This window comes from Ursus maritimus, unplaced genomic scaffold (genome assembly GCF_017311325.1).
Source record: "Ursus maritimus isolate PB19 unplaced genomic scaffold, ASM1731132v1 scaffold_15, whole genome shotgun sequence".
NCBI lineage: Eukaryota > Metazoa > Chordata > Mammalia > Carnivora > Ursidae > Ursus > Ursus maritimus.
The window spans coordinates 51,904,571-51,926,893 of record NW_024423897.1 but is presented as its reverse complement, the minus strand read 5'-3'; positions in this window follow the sequence as shown (position 1 = coordinate 51,926,893).

Sequence of the window (22,323 nt, the reverse complement as noted above, 5' to 3'; positions counted from 1 at the left end):
TCAGAGCGTAAAGGAAAGACATCACCTACTCCCTCATTCTGCATTGATTCAAAGCTGTTACCAAACATGTAAATTCTAGAAGGAGAAACAAAGAGAACTATCCAGACTTTTGGTCTCCTCCGTCACGAGGACATCCCGGCCGGGGTGGGCTGGGTAGACTTCCGTGGGCAGCCTGGGCCCCCCTGCTGTTCACAACATGACTTCTCTGGAAAAATGTGTGTGGATGTCGGACATTCCACGTTGGCAAGTTTGTAGGCTAGGGACCTCCCTTGTCCCGCTGGATTTTTTAAAATATTTGTTTGCGTTTCCCGTGGTGCGTCGGTGGTTGAAAAGCCAGACTCCAGCGATTAGAGTGCAGGGAAAAGCTCAGGCTAGCCAACCCCCAAAGTTCATGGGTTGTGTGCTGTTCACAGTGATTTCCCATTAACGTAATGCACTGAGCTTGATTCCCCTCACATACTAATGTCAACCAGATATTTTATGTGGTCTTTGTTTCTTGGCATTTGACTTAAAAGAGAAACCCTCACAGTTACACTTCTCACTGGACAACATGGAAGGAATCTCCCTTACTGTTCTTGGCAACCCCTGACCATGCTTGTCTCCTACAGGCGACAAGTCACAACTCCCATCCTCTCTCCCTGCGCTGCAGGACCCTGCTTCTGTTCTGCTGCTCACTGCATTCTTCTTGCGTGTTTCTCACTTCCAAGATTACTGATGATATGTAGGCCCTCCAGGTTGAGTGGTGCCCATCTGCAAGGTTACAGAGAGCGCAGTCTGTTTTCAGGAGCGATACTAAATACTCCTGGGTTCCCTGATGTGTCCTAAGACACAAAATAAACTTCAGAGTCTGCAGCATGGCAAGATTATAGATAAACATGTGTTCAAGCCGAACTCAGGCAGGAAAATCTTTCCCTTCCTAAAAGCTAGACAGTGATTAGCTGCATTAAGAATTTAATCTTTATAAAAATTATGTCAAAGTGATATAATATGATGGAAACTAGGAAAGAATTCCATCACCAGCATAACCACTCTTGACATTTTGGATATTTAAGACCTTTCACTATTTATCATATGAGTTTTTTTTATATAGATAGATTTGTGGTTTGATGTTTTGGTTTTTTCCCCACTCTGTGTAAGCTGTTTCCATGGGCTTTCACATTTTGGTATTTATGATCATAGTGACTGTGGTCATTGGTCATTGGGAGCTCTTTCTGGGTGTCTCCCGTATCCCTTTGACAGAAGCCCCTTTTTTTTATTTTGTTTAGTAATCTCTACACCCAACATGGGGCTCAAACTCAAGAGTCACATACTCCTCTGACTGAGCCAGCCAAGTGCTTTTTTTTTTTTTTTTAATACTATCTTACTTTCTAGCTCTTCGGGCTCATCTGTACCTTCCCCAGCCCAGCCCTAGAATCAGCCATTCCTCCAAGGCATCCTGATGCCTTTTATTAAAGAATCATATTTAGGAACAAAGATCTAGGTACTAGTTTCATTGACTTCTAGCTAGTGATTTTTTTTCCTCAATGTTATTGATTTCTTCTCTTTATTATATCCTACACAACAATTTTGGAAAACTGTCAGTATTTACTGAAATTGTATAAATTCATACCATATGGCTCAACAATGTCATTTCTAGGAATTTACCCAATAGAAGTGCATACATGTAAAAGAATATGCACAGAGTCCCTCGATCGTACACCGGAAACTAACAGAACACTCTATGTTAACTATCCTGGTATTAATTTTTTTTTTAAATAAGGAAATTCTAAAAAAAAAAAAAAAAAGAATGCCCACAGAAACCATATATATAATCACCAAAAGGTAGAAACAATCCATGTGCCAGGTAACAGTAGAATGGATAAACAAATTGTGGTTTATTTCTACAACGGACTACTCAGCAATAAAAAAGAACGAACCACTGATATACGCAATGGCACGACAATCTCAAAACAGGCAAGGGCACCTGGCTGGCTCAGTCGACAGAGCGTGTGACTCTTGATCTCGGGGTTATGAGTTTGAGCCCCACACTGAGCATAGAAATGACTTTAAAAAACCCAACGTTATGCAAGGGAATGAAGCCAGACACTCAAAAAAGAGTCTACTGTATGAATTTATGAGAGATTTAAAACAAGTCAAACTAATCTGTTGTCAGAAGACGGAATAGAAGTACTTTGGGGGAATGGTTGTGGGGATTTGGAAAGAGCATGAGGGACACTTCTTACGTGTAGTGATGTTCAGTTTCTGGATTTGGGGGTGGTTTCATGGATAGCCTCATTATTATGATATTTTAAGGCTTGGGGTAGCCTTTTAAAAAATGTATTTGAGAGAGAGAGAGATAACATGGGCTGGGGGAGGGGCAGAGGGAGAGAGAAAAAGAACCCTTTTAAGCAGACTCCTCACTGAGCATGGAGCCCGACTTAGGTCTTGATCCCAGGACCCTGAGATCATGACCTGAGCAGAAATGAACAGCCAGATGAATGGCCAGATGAAGAAATAGAGGGTGCGGTCTGGGAGGGTCCTGAGCACAAGCAGCTTCTGTCCCTGTGAAGTTGGGGTGTATCACGCTCCCAGTGTGGAAGCCCCCTGAACCCCAAACTATTGGGATTTTTATGGCAACCTCCTCGCATAGCCATGATCAATATTAACACCATCTCCAGCCCCTCTCTTCTCTCTAGAGAATGGAGCACAGGGCTGAAAATTCCAAGCTTCTAATCATGGTCTTTCTGGTGACTAGCCCCCATCCAGGAGCTGTCCAGGAGCTCACCAGAGTCACTTCATGAGAACAAAAGACACTCCTGCCACCCAGGAAATTCTGAAGGATTTGGTACCCTGTGTCAAGAACCAGGTACAAAGACCAAACATGAGAACAAAAGATGTTTCTAATGCTCTTATCACTTAGGAAATTACAAGGGATTTAGGAGCTCTGTGCCAGGAAGCAGGGGCAGAGACTAATATACATATTTTCTATTATCCCACGGGATCCAAGAATCCTGAGCTAGTTCTGAGAGATTTCCTTAGAAAATCTGTCCCTCACTATCATTGCATTCACTTTGGTATCTGATGTTTATTTATCTGGGCTTCTCTGCTGGATCGTCCAGGATAATATCCTCTAACAGCCTTCTAGAATCCTGACTCTGTTGTTCAGACAGAGTCCAGTGTTTTCTTTATAATCATTTTTCAATGGGTTCTTTATGAAGAACACACACATACACACATAAGAAGGGTTGGTTGAGAACATCTGAACCCAGAACCTAAAATTAGAAATAGACACATTTTTCTTTAGACATCTGCAGTGGACATCTCTCGTTTTCTCTGCCTATCCTGGGAACAGAACTCTTCACTCCCCTGGGAAACCCATTCCATAGACCTGGCCCTCCCTCTCCTCCACCTGGATGACAGTGGTGGGCAGGTGACCGATTCTAAGCCGACAAGAGTACTCCATCCTTGTACCACAGAATGAGCGTGTGAAGTCAGCCAGGCCTGTATCTTCCTGGGACTTTTGTACCAGGGTCAAGTGTGTCTTTCTATGCGGTTGCAAGCCAGGAAGAATAAGTCTGGAGCACTCACGTGGGGGACTCCCAGCTGTTTGAAATCTGAGGCCAAGTAGAGAGACATGTGGAGATGAGAAACAGAGACAAGAGAGAAAGAAAGAGAGATTTACGGAGAAAGAGAAAGGATGATGTTGGTGTGGTTGAAACACCAGATCCAGCCATATCTAAAGCTGGAAACTCCCCCTCCCCCGCCGAGATATGTTAGTAATGTTAGTAACATGAGCCACGAATTCCCTTTTTTGTTTATGGCAGTCAGAGTTACAGCTCTGCCCATTCACAGCTGCAAGAGTCCTGAATATTTCCTGCATACACAAACAATAACTTGCACAAATTATTCATTGGGATTCCATTGTAAATCAAACTGGAGATTGACGGTAACCAGGATGCCCAGAAAAAGTGTAGTCCGACCTGTACTTTCGTCTCTATGCTCCAGACTCCGTGGGTTCGCAGGACCTCATCCCCCTGAACACCTGCATGGAAATTGGGTGGTTCTGTGTCACAGCCTAGGTAACACCTATAAACATCCTCTCAGTGGGGGCACAGGGTGTGGCCAAGGATGTCAACATTCATTGCCACATGCCTAGTATTTTATGGGCTCTGATATTATATAAAAACAGATGCGTTTTGCCCATCAGAAATGAATCATTAGGCTGTATTGAAACTACAGATGAACATCCTAGGGATGCTTTTTCATGGCCGGGAACTTACATCCTGCCCTCTGTTGCGGTCATTTTATGGCGTAATAGCAATGCCAGTTTGAACAATCCCAACCAACGCAATTCCATTCAGCTTTTCTAGTTAGGTGGGGGCACTTGAAAAGCTCTGAACAATGCCAGGGAGCCCCTCCTGGTCTTGTAACTGCTTACCGAAAGGCAGCCCCTCAAAGAGGAAATTGAACAGGCATTACACAATTATTTATCAATTTTCTTCTGGTGGGTCACTTGCCAGAAGACTGGGAATGGGGAATGTCCTAGAAATTCCGGAGAGACAGCTTGTACTGACAACAAGAATAAATGAGAAGCTTGCGGGGAGGAGGGGGCAGAGCAGGATAAGGACAGAGTGATGATGCTTTACTATCCAGTTTTTGAAGCTTCGCACAAAAGCTACTTTTGATCATTGGCTGAAAGGGAAAGATCTGGATTAAATGACTTCCCTCTCCTCCTTTAAGCACACCATGGTATGGTTGGAATTCCTCTCCTCCTTCTGGGACTCAGGTTACAGAGGGGTCCCTGTGGCTGAGTCCTCCAGGTGTGGGGAGTGGGGAGCCATAGGTACCCCCATAGTTATCCGGGGGAGGTCAGAATGGCTGCTGGCCTGATCTCCCCACTTGAGCCGCCCACCCAGCTTTCGTGGGTGCACAAGAGAAAGACACAGAAGCGGCTCAGGGCTCCAGTCACTCCTTGCTTGTTGACGGCTCCCTCAGCAACTGGAAAACCAGAAAAGTTTCCATCATTGTGATGTAACGAAGAAGCTATTCATGAAATGCTTACTGAAGAATTTTCCTCTCTGTCCCCTGGGTTGTTTCTCCTTCTCCTCCTCCTGCCCCGCCTCCACTTTCTCCCCCTCTTTCTGGCAGCCTTTCCTCCCGGAGAAAAAAGAGCATCCCATGAGGCCCAAATGGGGAAGTCTCAACAGACTGGGGAAGGGGAAGGTGGGGGAAGGAAAGAGACTTTGCTGCTTTTTGGGATCAGAGTCCCACGGGCAGAGGACAAGGAGAAACATCAAGGCAGGGGAGAAAAAGTGGAGCAGGAAATCCCTGAGCAGAAGGCTTGAGCATGTGCCCAGCTTCCCCAGGTGCAGCCTGTGGAAAGGACTGAATGCCACTCAGAGCGGAAGCCTCAGGGGGCCTCAGGCCACAGCCAGTGTCCATCCGGCCAAATTAGACACGGCTGAGCACAGTGCCTCACCCGGCTGAGGTGTGTATGCAGGTCCCTACTCCTGCAGGTCAGCTGAGGGAAGGGGCCAGCGCCCCACTTCCTGCCGCAGTCAACGTGGCACAGAAAGGGCAGTGCTGGGAGGGTGGAGGGAAGTGTCCAGACATAGAGTCTCCAGTAGTACCTCAAACTCTATGTCAACGTAGGCCCTTCTGCTGGTCACGTGGCAGGACGCAGGGGCGGACTGGAGGAGCAGTGGGCCGGCCAGCAAGCAGGACAGATGGCTGCAGAGTGCGGGGCAAGAGGCAGGGACCTGGACTGTGGACAGTGCACACCAGCACCACCCCAAACACCAGGCGGGTGTGGACATGAAGGCATCGAGCTAGCACCCACCCAGCAGGGGAGATACTGGAGAACATGGAGGAATGGCCCGGAAACCCCTTAGTGCCTGCAGCTTCCCTGAAGCTGCCATCTTGAAAGAGAAAAAGGAAAAAGAAGCCCCTTGAAGAAACAGGCCTGGTGAAAAGAACACTTCAGATGAACTTAGTGTTTACCTCCAAGGAGAGTGAATTAACCCCAAAGACAGTATTCAACTGAGGGCTGGCTGCCTGCCTATTATTTTTTTCAGGATGAAAAGGAAAGAAAAATCTCCATGCTTCACTGTAAGGATAGCCAGCAATAGGACAGACATCGGTTACGCTCCATGCTTTTCTTCTTTTGGCTGATGAAGTGTTTTCTAAGACTTTGCTTCAGAGCGAACCAGTTAGAGCCAATGGTGTGCCTGGTGTGGTGAACTCAGTTCCTCTCTGGTTTCCTGTGGGCCCTGCTGGGTGAGACTCCGGCAGTGGGCACTCCTACTGGGCTATAAACCCAGCCTCAGGCTCTTTATCTGTGCCCTGTTTTTAGTGCGGGGTAATCAGGGCTCTTTCCTGCCCCACCCACCCACCTCTTATGTTTGCCCAAGCTGCTTTGGTGGCAAAGGGCAGCTGGTTGGGGCCAGAGCCATAGCTTCCATGAACTATGGAGCAGATAGAGGCGAACTAGCTGCTTGTGGAATCTGGAACGTGTGCATAGAGATTTTAGACACAGTATCTGGGAGGACATAAGGTATTTCTGGAGCCTCATACCCTCAAACCTCTGTAGGATGGAAGCCAGAGCCACACCCTCCCTACCCTCATCTGTGGTCTTAAATGTAAGCCCTTCAGATTCTAACAGCAATAGCTAAGCTATGAACAGTCAGGAAAGCCTTCAAAATATAAAACATAGGACTGGTCATAGTAAAAACAGCTAACATTCACTGGGTGACGGTCGCGTGCCTGGCATGGGTTAGCCCCCCAACAACACTATGAGGAGCTACTGCTGTCATCCCCATTTTGCAGACTTAGACACTGAGGCCATCAAGAGGGTTAAGTGACCTAACCATGGTCTCCTAGCTGCTACATGGTAGAGTCAGGCTTTGAACCCAGGCACTGTGGATCAAAAGCTTCCCTCTCTTCACCATGACATTCCTGCAATTTGTGTGAGAACGGGGTTCTATCGCCTGTACAGTTGTCATATCCTGTGATTACAGCCACATTGCGGAGTGCTTGCCATGCGACTGCCTTTCAGTCCTTCACCTGCACACCTCGTTCCATCCTGCTAACATGCCAGCAAGACAGGTACTATTGTGATCCTGCTGTTCCACAGGAGACCTCGGGACTCAGGGAGGCTGAGTGATTTGCCCCAGGTGGCAGAGCGAGTCAGGGGTGACAGCAGGGTTCACGCTCAGGGACTGACCCCCGGAGCCTCGGGACCTACTGATGAAGCTAGTATGGTGCCCATGTGTCATCAAGGCCTCCCCCATCAGCCTGTTTTATGAACTGATAAATGTATTTCCGAGACAGCCTGTGGTGTATGCATTTTATCTCATCTCGGGCCCCAGGAATTCAAACGGCCTGCACAAAGAGCAAACTCATGACTCTGGCCCAGGTTGCCCCAGGTGTAAAGCATTACCCAGCGTGGCTCTTGAACATACTAGAACAGAAGCATGGACAGAGATGGTTCACGAGGTTTCTAGTTGTCCTCTGATGAAGGCATTGGGGGAATGTACCTGCCTCTCCTTGACACTATTCCAGCTGACCTGGGCCGACATCTTATTTAGATCACTAGGCTGCATCACGCGCCCTAACAAAAAGGACTATTGTCGTTTGACTTCAAAGCTCACAGCCTCAGTTTCTTTGCGTGTAAAATGAGATGACTTCCAGAGCCCCGCGCCCCGGCGTCCCAAGCGTTCACAATCCGTGTCTCTGGTAACTCTTCGCAAGGATTCCTTGTGGATGTGGCAGAGCCATGGGACAATTTTGTGGCTCTGTTAGTCCTTAGTCTGCCCTTAGAGGGATTGCCCGGTGGTACGGTTACCACCACTCCCTAACCTACGACCCCAAGCTTGGTGATTGAAAGCGCCACCATTTTATTCTGTGCATGGATCGTGAGCCAGGAATTTGGAAAAGGCGCAGCAGGGACCTTTCTCTGCTCCGTGACATTTGAGGCCGCAGCTGAGAAGGCTCACAGGCGGAGGTGGCTTGGCGGCTGGGGGCTGACGGCATCTCAAGGCACTTTCATTCTGGCACGTGGTTCGGGCTGGGAGCAGCACAGCAGAGGCCTTTGGGCGGGAATGCTCTCGGGGGGCTCTGCGTGTAACAGGACTTCCTCCCAGCGCCTCAGTGCAGCTGTTCCGACTGCTAACAGGGCGGCTCGGCCATCCAGGTGCAAATATTCCAGCGAACAAGGGGCAGGCCGCGTCACCTTTCATGACAGTCTAGCAAGTCACCGCATCACTCCCACAGCACTGAGCGGTGGGTTGTCAACAAAGTCACAAGCCACTCAGATTCAAGAAGAGGGCTAAGATGCCGCCTCTTCATGGAAGGGTGGCATTGAGGAATGGCCCGGCCGGTTGGGGAGGCGGGGGCGCTATGCGGCCTCCACTGGAAATCTGCAATAACGGGTCCAAGAACAGAAAGGGGAAATCACAGGATCGCCTTGCCTTAGAAGAAAACCAGTGACCTCACTACCCAAGATAAATCAATAAATAAAAATAAAATCTTTGAAGAAAAGCTGACTTTCCTGTATCCCAGCATTTGCTGGTTTCTCCGTGAAAGCTCACAAGAATAGACAGAGCAAGAGCTAGGGAAATGCAGTTAAAGAAGCCCAACTATGTGCTTTAAGCAACTGCAGGCAGAGGAACTGAGAAGTCTCAGTTCACAGCATTAGTAGCGGACAGCCAGTGGCTGGCCTGGAATATGCTTTCACGAGAATGAACAGGACATTAGCAAAGGCTGCAGGAATAGAACGACAAGAGGGGAAAATTTAAAGAGCTCAAGATAGAGGCTTGTTCCTGGCAATGGATTTCACAGATGCCCTGGTAAGCAGTGATAATTACTTATGCAAGCATAACACTCTATTAAATATGTGATTACGCTTAAGTCACAGTTAAGCTTCAGTTATTTATATACCTTTTTAGGAACAGGTATTTTTGTAGTTTTTGCCTGTTCATGATTCCTTGCTCCTTCTCTGGTAACAGATGGGCCTGTTGTTCTCCTACCTAGTGGGGCTGATAACTCCAGAGCCCCCACCATCCCTCCCCTGGGCTCATGTCTAGGATGGCCCCATGCAGTGATGCAGTGATTGTCTCAGGAAAGTGTGTGTGCGCGTGCGTGTGCGTGCGTGTGCGTGCGTGTGTGATATCTTCTGTGGGATCACAACCCATTCTCTAGGATTTCCATGGCTTCTGGGAAAGAGAGACTCTTCTTTTTTGGTTGTGTGTGCTAAAGGTCACATGAGGCTGGATGTGGAGAGACAGACAGAGACAAAGAATAATGACATGACATTGTCTGAATGTTGGAAAACAGTTATGCTTGGATCCAGAGCTACCTCTAGGGCCTCCCAGTTAATAGAGGGAATAAATTCTGTTTTTAACACATGCTAGTTCTGATTGGGATTCTGTCGCCTACAACGATGAGGGCAACACTGCACGGTGTGGGCCCTCCTTTTTCATCCAGATCTTTTGTCCTCCTCATATGGTCTCCTGGGTGTTGAGCTCTTCCCGGTGTAGTTAGAGATGGTGATCTAGACCAGAGGGTTCCCACATTATCCCCGTCATGGTTCTGAAGTCCAGCCTGGGCAGAAAGGCAAGCAGTAATCCACTCTGATGGTTCACACAACTCGGGAATCTTCTCTTGGCCTTCAGGCGGAACTGATAACATCACAGATACCCCACGCATCATTGGCAGGACTTTGGAGGGCCGAGAACAAAAGAGAAAGAGTTAGGGAGTCAGTCCCAAGACTGCACGCAGCAAGAAAAGAAGGCCTGAGAATATCGAGTTCCTGAAAAATGGAAACTCTTTGTTTTTCCCTGGCACAAATTCATGCACACATACTCATGGCTATTATTTTTAAGATGTTTAAAATGTTATGTACTGAGATCTCAGCCCTGCCCTTGAACATGATGTGCTAAAGGGCTTGGGGCCAGAGCCTGAGTCCTGCCAGCTCATGGGCTGCCTCCCCTTTAGCCCCACTGTCAGGTTAAAGACCTGCCCTTGCATTGTACTGTTGCAGAGAGGTTGCTTTTAATAAAAATTCTTTTTTCTTGCCTTTTCTTCCTTCTATAGCGTTACCTTTCTCTGTATTCACAGAGACTTCTGTTTGAAGGAGGCATATGTATTTTGGTTCTCGTGCTTATGTGCTGACTCATTTTAATGCAATAAGATAATTGATTTATTTTGAAGGTCATGATACAACACACACTACTGGTTTCGCAAGGATTACTGATTATATTTTTCCAAAATATATCATCTTTGAAATGTATACATATATATGCATATGTATATACACAAATACACACACACATACATATTTTTAAAGTAGGCTTATATTAAATATATATATATTTTTTCAGGTCGGCTCCACGCCCAACTTGGGGCTTGAAATCATGACCCTGAGATCAAAAGTTGTGTGCTCTATCAACGGAGCCAGCCAGGTGCCCCTGAAACTTACATTTTTAATAAAAATACATTTATATGTATTTCCTATATATATAAAACAGTAGTATATATGGTTTATATAAATATACATTTTTTTCTGTTAAAAAAATTTAACTGAGTAAATTTGAAAATCTAATGACTTTATTATCATTTCATGAATCAGGCAGCGTCTTACCTAGCAAGTAGCAGGGAGCTCTGAAGGGCTACAGAAAGGGAAAGTGAGGACAAGGAAGTCGTAAACAGAAAAAAGGATTATTTTGGGTGAGGTCACCTTCCTTTGGGGACAAAAGGGTCTTATTACATGGATGACCTCATCTTCCTTTGGGGGCTGGAGAGGGCCCATGTGACAGGTTAGCTTATTAAGGTGCTGACCAGAAAATTCTTGACTAACCAGTGAAAACTACATTTCTGGGGGAGGTTAAAGCTGTAATTAGATATTAAGCCCCAGCTTTATGACATGGCCTAACATAAGTGACTCTACTTTGGGTCTATGACTTTCTGTTTAACACTATATATGTGTCCACCATGTATATATTGTACTATGTCACATACTATGTATCTTAACAGTGAGCACGTATGGTTTTTAAAAGCTTGTACCAACAGCAAAACTCCCTAGCTTCTTGCTCTAAAATTTCAACTTTTTTTTTTTTTAAAGATTTTTATTTATTTATTTGACAGAGATAGAGACAGCCAGCGAGAGAGGGAACACAAGTAGGGGGAGTGGGAGAGGAAGAAGCAGGCTCATAGAGGAGGAGCCTGACGTGGGGCTCGATCCCGGAACGCCGGGATCACGCCCTGAGCCGAAGGCAGACGCTTTAACCGCTGTGCCACCCAGGCGCCCCTAAAATTTCAACTCTTATCCTAGTGCTTCTGGTATTTCTTTTCACATTTCTAAATAAGATGTCTTTTCTGCTGTTTATCATTTTAGACATTATCTTTTGACTTCCTGTTATCATAGACAAAAATTTCTGTCTGTTACCCNNNNTCTTTCCCACATTTTTATCTCCTCCCATGCCACCAGTATGGTATGTCATGATTTTTTCAACCTTATTAGGACTATGTCAGTCTGGTTCATTGCGGAGCCAAGAAGTGTGACGGGAGAGATCCTTCCCTTCTTGTACACCTGTTGTTCTTCCTGGAGCTCACCGCCTTACTTTGTTCGCTGGACTACGTACCATATGTTGCTTGTTTTCAAGCGTGCCATCACCTCTGTCACGTGCCTACCATATTGTTTTCCAGATGGTCAAATGCGCTCATATAGAACCAATCCCTTTTCTCTCCCTGCAGCCCTCCCTTCCGGAATCCTCTGGCTTCCTGTCCCCGCTAAGCAGATCGATCTCGAGCCCAGCTGCACAGCTGTCATCTGGGGACTTCCCTTGGTGTTATCAAGGCTCTCTGTCTCTCTTTCCATCGCCTGGGTTGGCCTGACGTCACACTTCAAACAGAAGGATGGCTACATAAGGCCACCCTTGTCACAGATCCTAACAAGTGAAGGTACCAGAACATGCCACCCCCAAATATGCCTCCTTGGCATATGGATTATTTTGAGCTAAAGACCTTTGTTTGACAGTCAGCAGATGCAGGAAAAACTCTAAAAACAGGACACAAGTTATCCTTTTGTAAAGGAAACTTACATCTATAAAGGAAATTTCTGTTTGTCAGGATGTATCCTCTCCTATACCAGGAGGAGGTGGATCTTAGCTCTCTTACAGTGAAGAAGGCACCAACTTAAATCTGCATAACAAACCCTACTAAACCACCCTTGTCTGCTGTACTTTTCCTCGTCACCTTTCCATAACTTGCCTCCTTTGCCCAGAAGCCCCAAGCCCCTTTCCCTTTGTTTAGCCTCAGATGGTGTATAAGCCCAAATTCCAACCACCTCCTTTGGTTACTTATCGCTGGGTGCTCCCATATGTGTTCGCAATGCGTATGTGAATAAACGGGTTCATTTTTTCTCATGTTAATCTGCCTTTTGCCTGTCTAATTTACAGGACCCCAGCTAGAGAACATAAGATGAGTGAAGGAAAAAGATTTTTCCCGCTTTCCTATACCAGCCCTAATGAAAAGTGACTTCTTTATTCTAATGTCCATATTCCAAACCCAGGGAAGGCTTCAGTTGGTTTTGTGCAGGTCATTGGCCCTTTCTTGACCCGAAGAGATGAGTGTGCTCTAATGGCCTTGTGTCCTGTTTAACACAACATGGACCTGGGGAGAGGTGGACATTCCTGAAAGAAGGAGCTCAGCTTACCCACCCCAGTGTCCACTGTAGTGCCGAACGGAGAAAAAACAGATAGAGGGCCATTAACTTGGGAGCCAGAGACCAGAGCTCCATTCTTGGTTGTACCTACTGAGTGTTTGTATGACCTAAGGAAAACTGATTTGCCTCTCTTCATTTCAGTGTCCATTCTCTTTAAAGGAGAGATCTAGATTAATCTAAATTAGGGTTTTAGTAATCCAAGGTTCTGAAATGTTACCCTCTGTCCAATAAAATCTTATATAAAAAGGGTGCTCTGGCTTGGACCTAAGGGTAGATCACAAACCAAGAATGGAAACCAGAAAGTAAATGGTCCCAAACAATTAACCTTCATTGAATTTTTACTATGGGCCAGGCATTGTTGAATATTTCCTTTGGGTTATCACATTTTTTTTTAAGATTTTATTTATTTATTCGACAGAGATAGAGACAGCCAGCGAGAGAGGGAACACAAGCAGGGGGAGTGGGAGAGGAAGAAGCAGGCTCCCAGCGGAGGAGCCTGATGTGGGGCTCGATCCCAGAACGCCAGGATCACGCCCTGAGCCGAAGGCAGACGCTTAACCGCTGTGCCACCCAGGCGCCCCTGGGTTATCACATTTTTAATTTCCAAGAATTCTTTCTTATTCTCTGATGGATCCAATTGCAAAGCATCTTATCTCTCTGTGATCAGGTTCCTCATCTGTGAAAGAGGGATCACGATCTCACCTACTTTGTGAGGGTTTGGTGAGGATTAAATGAGATGCTGCACATAGAGCATTAAGAAGTGGCAGAAACATAATAATCAATTGATACATATTATCAAGATTCTTATTAGCTAGTCTTGTTGGTCTCCTCTATAGCGGGTATTTAGGGGGAAGCTTTCTCTGTTCAGTTATCCCTTTTCCATCTACCTTCTCTTGTCCAAAACTGCGATGCAGTTTTTTGCCTACTGGTATTTCTGCTTTGATTTTCTGTGTCCTTCTTTTTAAATTCCTCTGGTCACTTCACAGTAAAAGTGTTAATGCACTCGGGCAACCTGCTGCTGTTAACTGTCTGCAAGTTTTTGGCTTTTGGTAATTGAATTTTTTTTTTAAATCTTGTTTTATTCAACCCATGATGTTTCTCAAAAGCTTGCACTTAATTGTGTGAGCTCTCTCTTACTCATCAGTAAAGTGTGGATAATCATATGTAAATCCCCAGCATAGTGTCTGGGACATAGGAAGAAGGGCTGAATGAAGATTTGTGGTGCCGCCCTCCCCACCCCCGCGCCTGCCCTTATCGTATCCTCTTTATCTTAATACGTCTCATGATTTCTGGCTCCGGGTAGCCAGACATAAGCTCCATTCTGAACTGGGCAAGATGGTAGAAGCAGTGTACCTCCTCTCACTGTGTTCGTGAGCAGGTAGAATTTCATCAGGGTTTAAATTATGGGCAGAGGCAGCTGGGGGAGCTATGTGAAAGGGCCTTCTATCAGACCGCGCAGCCTTAAACCCTGGTGGAGGATTGCAGGGCATGAGTAAACTGAAGGATTCTTTGTTGGTGTGTGGTCCAAAAGAGGATAAATTATACCAACAATGAATTTCCAAGAGCTCTTGTCATTGGCTGGTTTGTTCACTCATTCTACAAATATTCATTGAGTGATTGCAGTGTGCTAGGAGTTGAGGATACCAGAGTGCAGGGGACACTTGAAGTCCATGCTTCCTTGAGTAGACTGTTCCACTGGTGTAGGGCAAAATAGCTTTGTCCGCCATTGGGATTATTTTCAGCACTATATATACATTACGCCATCTTAACATATGTCCTGCCATCTTAACATATGTTAACATATGCCAACATGACATATATGTTATGCTCTTCCTAACTCCCTTCTCTATTGCCATCCTTCCCCCACCCCCCACCCCACCATAGCACAGAGGCTGAAAAAGCTCAATCTTACTTTCCCAGCTTCCCCTGCAGTCAGGGCAGTTGCTCGACACCATTCTATACAATGTCACAAGCCCCAGTTGTCTGCTAGGGGCTTCTGGGAAGGATACATGTAGCTGGTGCTGCCTCTTCCCTTTCCTCCTTCCCTGAATTTGAACAATGCCTAGAGTTTCAACAGCTTTCATGTCGGAAGGACCACGAGAGTCATAGGATTGAGAAGCGGAACCAACACAACAATGCCTGCCTCTGGACTTCCTGTGACCTGACACTCTTATTCATTTTATCTACTGTAATTTAAGTGTGTTGTTAGTCATAGCTGGAAACATTCCTCACTGACACACCAAGATCGCAATCAACATAAACCCCTTTACTTTTCCTTTCCTTCTTAAAACGAAACTTCACAAAGGTTCCCAAGTGGAATATTCTTTTCAACATTTAAATTGCCATTGGCTGGTCATTACTTAATATTTTTGATCCCACTTAGGGGCTTTTATAGGGTAGAAAGCTAATGTGGCAGCAAAAAATCCTTTTAAGTTCTGTCAGCTTCAACTTCAGATTCCAAAATAGGGCTTGACTACTCCAAAACCCCCACTTGGCTGCTTCTTGAGCAGAGGAGAGGGAGTGCCGCCTCTAACATAGGATGAGAAAGCAGGAAGATTCCACTAAGCATCTCAGCAAAAGGGAAGAACATCAATGCCCACTGACACACAGACATCATTATCAACTCCCAAACCTACGAGGCTTGCTGACAAACCATGCCAGTCGTTGCAGGATTATCATTCCTAATGAAACTCAATCTGGAAGGTCACAGAAATTCAAATTGCAGCAAAAGCTTGTGCGATGACAGGAATCCCAATATTATAGAGCAGAGTCAGCAAGCTACATCCCACAGACCAAAGGTGGCCTGGCACATGTCCTTGTACGGCCTGTGAGTTGATAGTGGTTTTTACATTTATAAATGATTGAAAACTGGGTGCCTGGGTGGCTTAGTCTGTTAAGCCTCTGACTCTTGATTTCAGCTCAGGTCATGATCTCAGTGTTCCATGATTGAGCCCCGCGTGGGGCTCCCCGCTCAGCAGGGAGTCTACTTGAGATTCTCCCTCCCTCTTCCCCGGCCCTTACCCTCTCCCCGCTCACACGTGCCTACACTTTCTCTCTTTCAAAAAAAAAAAAAAAAAAAAGGGGCGCCTGGGTAGCGCAGCGGTTGAGCGTCTGCCTTCGGCTCAGGGCGTGATCCCAGCGTTCTGGGTTCGAGCCCCACATCAGGCTCCTCCGCTATGAGCCTGCTTCTTCCTCTCCCACTCCCCCTGCTTGTGTTCCCTCTCTCGCTGGCTGTCTCTGTCTCTGTCAAATAAATAAATAAAATCTTTAAAAAAAAAAAAAAAGAGGTTGGAAAGTAATAAAAAGAAGCATAATATCATGTGGCCTGTGAACATTACATAAAATGTGAATTTCAGTGTTTCTAAATAAACTTTTATTGGAACAAAGCCATGCTCATTCATTTACCAGTTATCTAGGGCTTCTTCCACGACACGATGGCAGAGTCGAGTGGTTGCCATGAAGAGTCTGTAACTCACAAACCTCAAATATTTACTACCTGGCCCTTTACAGAAAGTTTGCCCACCCCATTACAGAATTTAGGGCCTGAGAGGTGACCAGTTCCACAAGAAACATCAATAGTGTATCAAAACTGAACCTCAGATAAAAGGGTCAAAACAAGGAGCAAGATTCTCTATAACACAGAAAAGTCTCTGCGGTTTCTTAAGGGATCATGTGTTAAAATAAGGTTTAACAATTATACCAGTCATATATAATTTTGGAAAATTTAGAAAATACTGAAAACTATCCAGAAGAAAATAAAAAATAGTCTTTAATCTTATTACCCATGATAACAACTATTAGTATTTTGGGATTTATTCTTCCAACACTTCTCTGTAAATAAGTATTTTTTTCTACACAACTTGGCTGCATACACTATCCTAGTATTATTTCACTTGGAACTGATGGGAAATTTATCTTAAATAGGCTTAAGCTAAAAAAATTGGCCGAGGGGAGGAAGAGGAGTTACTTGGCTCACAGGAGTATTACTGCTTTGGGTATGGCTAAATCCGCAGCTTAATGTAATAGGGCTCTCATTTCCACTTCCTCCAGATACATGTCCATATCAGGAGCTTTCCTCATAATGACATAAAGGCTGCAGAAGTTCCCATTGTAATTCTAATCCACGTAACAGCAACTCCCTCCAGGAGGAAAGAACATTTCTTTCCCTCTCCCCAAAAACAAATATGAGTCTTTCTAGTGTCATTCAATATTTTTGATATCATGAGTTTTATTTGCTGCCTGATACATAATCACTGAGATACACCACACGTTTTTAAACCAACCTGTTCAAGCAAATGCTCATCTCAGAATCATAATTATAGGGTTAGATAGGGTCTGAGAAATCATCCAGTACATTCTATTCCTTTTACAGTAAAAAAAAACCTGAGATGCAGAAAGGATAAGTGATTTCCCATTATCATTCAAGTAATCAACAGTGGGAGCCAGACCTAGATGGTTCTAAGATTCACTCTCTTCCACCAGCTGCTCTCTCTTAGATGTCACCCCTGAAGCAAAATTTGAGGCTAGAAAAGCAGTTAACTAATGGAGTCAGTCTGCCCAGGTATCCCAAAAAATCAATGAGTCATAGAAAAAGAGCATTCTGATTTTTTTCTGTACTCCTTGATTTACTTCTAAAAATGGGGATAGGGTGGGGTAGACAAAGCCACGAAGGCTACAGTTTGTTTGTTCCTCTTTAACTAAATATATATATATAAAAAAATGCTTTGTTGGTTAATCAGAGCTGCAAGCCCAGTAAAAGACCCAAAAGTTTTAGAGATTGTGACTCTCTATATATTTTTACTTAGTCTTCAAATTATACAGAGACTTTGTTTTTTCATTTGTCTTTTCATGTGGCAAGGCTCCTGTTGTCCCTGCAATTTTAAAAACCTTAGCAGGCATGAAGGAGGAAGTGCACATTCATTGGCAAAGACATCTGAGTGCTCAGAGCCCGTGTGTACAGAAAGAGAAGGAATCTGTCTGCAGACTCAGCCTGGTGATGAAGCAGCAAGTGGCTGGTGAGCGCTTGAAGAAAGGCAGGATTCCCATACGCTGCGTTCTGCAAGCACTCATTCAGTGTTCACCAGACATTGAGCAGAAGATCCAGAGGACACGGATCTACGTCCCCAGCCTTGACTGCTCACAGTCAAGTGTGGAGAGAGATGAGAACTCAGACAAGTAGCTTCCAGCACACTGGGTGCTGTGGGAACAGCAGGAATGCACAGGAGGGTGGAGCTGGGTTGCTAACTGCTCCTGGGTGGTCCGGAATTGCTTCCCAACGGAGAGCAGGCTGGAGCAGGCTCGGGAAAGACCACTCCAGTTAGCCAGGTGAAAGGAGAGGAAAAGCCCACCAGGTAGTGCAAACACCTAGGTAAAAGGCCAGAGGTGGTAAGCAAACACAGCTCTACCCAAACGGCAGCAGGACAGGTGTCAGATTTGGGGAAGAGTGAAGCCATCGAATTTGCTAAAAATAATAAAATAAGGAAATGCTAAGCTCTGTTCTGGACCTACACAAAATCATGAAGTTCTTTTCCACGCACGCCACCCCTTCATCTTTCAGTTCCCTTTACAGCTCTCAGCTGACCTCCTTTATCCCATTAGCCAGTTCTTAGGCTCTCTTGGCACTCTCCTTATCAACATCTGCTGTCAGAAAGATCCAAGGTTTATCATACTAAGGTATAAATGACTGATAGGATTGTGTTGTAATTTAGTTGATTGATGTTATTTTCACAGTGGACACATTTTGAATTGTACCATTTGTTAGAGAAGATCATCAAGAGAATGTAACTGCTGGTTGACCTGGGCAGTCGGAGGCTCCCGCCCCACACCCAGTCCTTGGAATGTGCGTTCTGCCCACCAGTCCCACAGTGGGAGCTGTTCCAAGGACATAGCCTGGAGAGAGGAAGGTGTTGTTGATACCATCTGGATCATATGCGTGACTGAACCCAATTAAGCCCTCTTTATACATTTTTAAGATTTGGCAGGTGGGTGCAGAGATCTCATCGTCTTGCAGCTGCCCAAGACAAGCCTCGTAAGTGAGTTCCCGTACCTATTAAAAGTGCCACCTACCAAGCTGGAGTGGCCTCCCTCTTCCTTAGGTCTCTCCTTGCCTTCTGTGTAGCCCGTCAGTTTGCGAACTAACAGCAGGAGGCCCCGCTTGGACAGCTTAAAGGCCCCAGCTGGGGGGAGTCACAGGAGCTATGCCAGTGACCCCTGGACGGCTTCCAGGCTCTTCAAGCCTGCTTCTGCTTCTGCCATGTTGGCCCATCCCTCAAGACTCTCCTGGCTTCTCTGCCTGGTTAAGTGTCACACCTTGGCTTCCCCATTCCTACCTCGATCCTCTGGATTTCTTAGCATGATTGTGCAATGACAGCTTGGGCCTTGGCTCACACTAGTGTCTGTCCTCACAGCATTTACTCACCCTCATGCTGCGATGGGGGACATGGGACATCTCAACGAGGTCCAGACTGGCAGGTGGCAGAGTAGACCATGGTTCTCCTAGGCTCAGCTCATTCAGGAAGAAGATCCGATATAGCTTTCAGGGAATCATTGAGTTCAGGGGAAGTGATTTTTAAAAAATTTTTATTTATTTATTTTTATTTTTTAGAGGATACTTTCCATACGGCCCTGGAGGCTGGGTTCAAATGCCAGGCTGCCATTTACTAGCTGAATGACCTAGTGCTAGTGACGCAGTGCCTTTGTCTGCACATTGGAAATAATACTAGTATATATCTCAAATGAGGGGTTGAATTAATTAATACATAAAGAGCACTAACAGAGCACTTCATAAGTGCTCAGTTAAACTCTGCCATCATCATCATCATCACCACCACCTAGTAACCTCTTCACATTTCCTCTGTTAAAAAAACTGACCCTACTTGATTTTGGAGTAAAGATTTTTGTAGTACTTCAGGGACTTCATATAAATAAGAAGCAACATATGCTCAGATACAATGCAAAAGGGAAGTAGAAAGAGATAAGGATTTCTCAGGTTTTAATTTTTATGGATATCAACAATGATGGCATAATGTTTGCAACAATGAATAGTCAGAGAACTTAAATGACATTTCTCCAAAGAAGATCTACAAATACCTAATAAGTACATAAAAAGATACTCAGTGTCCCTAATCACCTCACACCCATTAGGATGGCTATTATTAAAAGAATAGAAAATGACGTGCTGGCAAGGATATGGAAAAATTGGAATCCTATGCACTGTTGGTGGGAGTGTTTTCTGCTATGGAAAATAGTGTGACTGTCTTTCAAAAAGTTAAACACAGAATTACCATATGACCCAGCAATTCTACTTCTAGGTTTATACCCAAAAGAGTTGAAAGTAGAAACTCGGAAATAGTTCTTTGTACACCTATGTTCATAGCAGCATTATTTACAATAGCTAAAATGTGGGGGCAACCCAAGTGTCCATTGATGAATGAATGGAAAAACAAAGTGTGAGATATACATATGTCTGTGGAATTTAGCCTTGAAAAGAAGGAAATTCTGACATGGGCTACAACATGGATGAACTGTAAAGACAGTATTATGCTAAGTGAAATAAGCCAGTCACAAAAAGACAAATACTGCACAATCCCACTTATATGAGGTAGCAAGTGTAGTCAAATTCAGAAAGTAGTCAAAGACAGAAAGTAGAATGATGGCTGTTAGGAGCTGGGGATGAGGGAAGGGGAAGAATGGGGAGTTATGATTTAATATTTATGGGGCATTTTTGGTTTGTTTTGCTAAGCCATGCAGTAAATCACACATGGGTAGACCAGAAAGCCCAAATCTCTATGCATAGTCGTATCCTTTGACTAATATTTATATAGTGTTTATGATGTGCCATGCATTACTCTAAGGGTTTTGGACATATTTAATCACTTCATCCCCATAACAATCCCATGGGGAAGGTACTCATAGGAGCTCCATTTTATAGATAAGGAAACTGAGGCATGGAAAGATTAAATAATTGTATAAGACCGTGTGGCTAGTATGCAGCCAAGCCAGGCAGTCTGGCTCCAAGGTCTAGGTCTGTAAGTACAGTACCATTTTAAGAGGCCTCCCACTTCAGCTTTTGGAGTAACAATGAACATTACAGCAAACCACAAAACCCTGACCGTGAATTATTTGAAAGGATTTCAGGCTGAGTCCAAACTGCTGTGTTCATAAATATTATCTTGTCGGAGGGGGACAAGGCTACTGGCTAATTTGTTTTGTGGTTAAAGGACTTCGGTACATTTTATTTTATCATACCGCAAGAAATTAGTCCTGGTCTTTTCAGCTTCTAGAATAGACAATTTTACTCATCACTGCTCATAACCTTGTTTAGGTTTAATTAGGCACAGCAATTTTAAGCCATTTACTTTGTATGAGTAACATGGCTCAATGCACGCAAGTCATGGTTTACGGCTGCAGAAAACTATCCCTCTATGTTCACATTTGATTTGGATAAAAGGGTTTTTTTCTAAACATGCAGCAGAGTTTGGGAACATTTTTATTATCTTTTCTGAATCGTGAGTTGCAGAGTGGTGGGGTGGTGGAGAGATCAGATCTTGTTTCAACTTCTGCATTAGCATTTACTGAGCCTCAGTTTCCTTGTCTGTACACTGGAGATAGTAGCAGTGCCCACATCATGGGCAGGTGTGAGGTTTAAGTGAAATAATATGTAAAGTAAAACATAAAAGAATTCTCAGAGTGCCTGGCCTGATGTCAGCTGTCAGTAAACGCCCAGCATTAAATTAATTGCTGTTGCTGTTGGAATTTTACGGAGTTGCCAAAGACCTATGATCCTCTGCTCTGAGATTCAGAAAAAGAGAAAGTGATTCCATCCCTTGACATTGCCCAAACTATACTGGGGCCACCTAAAATTGCGATGTTTTCTACATCTTTCTTTAGTTATGGGATTTGTTTCAAAAGGTGTCCAAACTTGCCACATTCAAGTCTATTTCTCTCTGGAACTGTGTATATTGGAAAAAAAGGAAGTGTTCACCAGGACTTTTGTTTTCTTCCTTTTTCTTCTGAAAAAGGATCCCTCTGAATAGAAAATCAGGGGCAAAAGAACCTTGCTGTGAGCGCCTTTTTATTGTTGAGCTGTTTATTTTTTCCTTTTGATAAACAATTTTATCAGAGGATTAATTTTGTCAATAACGCACAGATTCCGGCTCCTAAAGTAAACTGAGTGACTTCTGTGTGAGTGACTTCTGAGTAAGCGTAACCCCATTCTGCTGACCTAGGGGAAAATAAAGATCAAAAAATTTGCCCAGTCTAGTGGAAGAGGCCCTGGGCCGGGAGCTACATCTGGATCCAGTCTCGCCCTCCCATGGCCGTGACCCACCAGCGGTCCCGGCCAGAGATGGGAATCCTTTCGTACCCTCGGAAAAAGGCACGAGTCCCTCTCCCTCATCATCCCACCCACCAGGTTTCTTTGTTTCCCTTTCAATGAACTTTCGATGTAAAGTGCCAGGGAGATCGCCGGATCCGTCCAGGCGGCATTCCCAAGACGTCTCCCGAGTAGCAGCTTCCCACGCCCCGCACAGCACGCGGAGCCGCGGCCGACCCCGTTTGGGCGCGGAGGCCCCGCCCATCTCTGCCCCAGTCCCCGCCCACCTGCGCCGCGGCCTACTATTGGT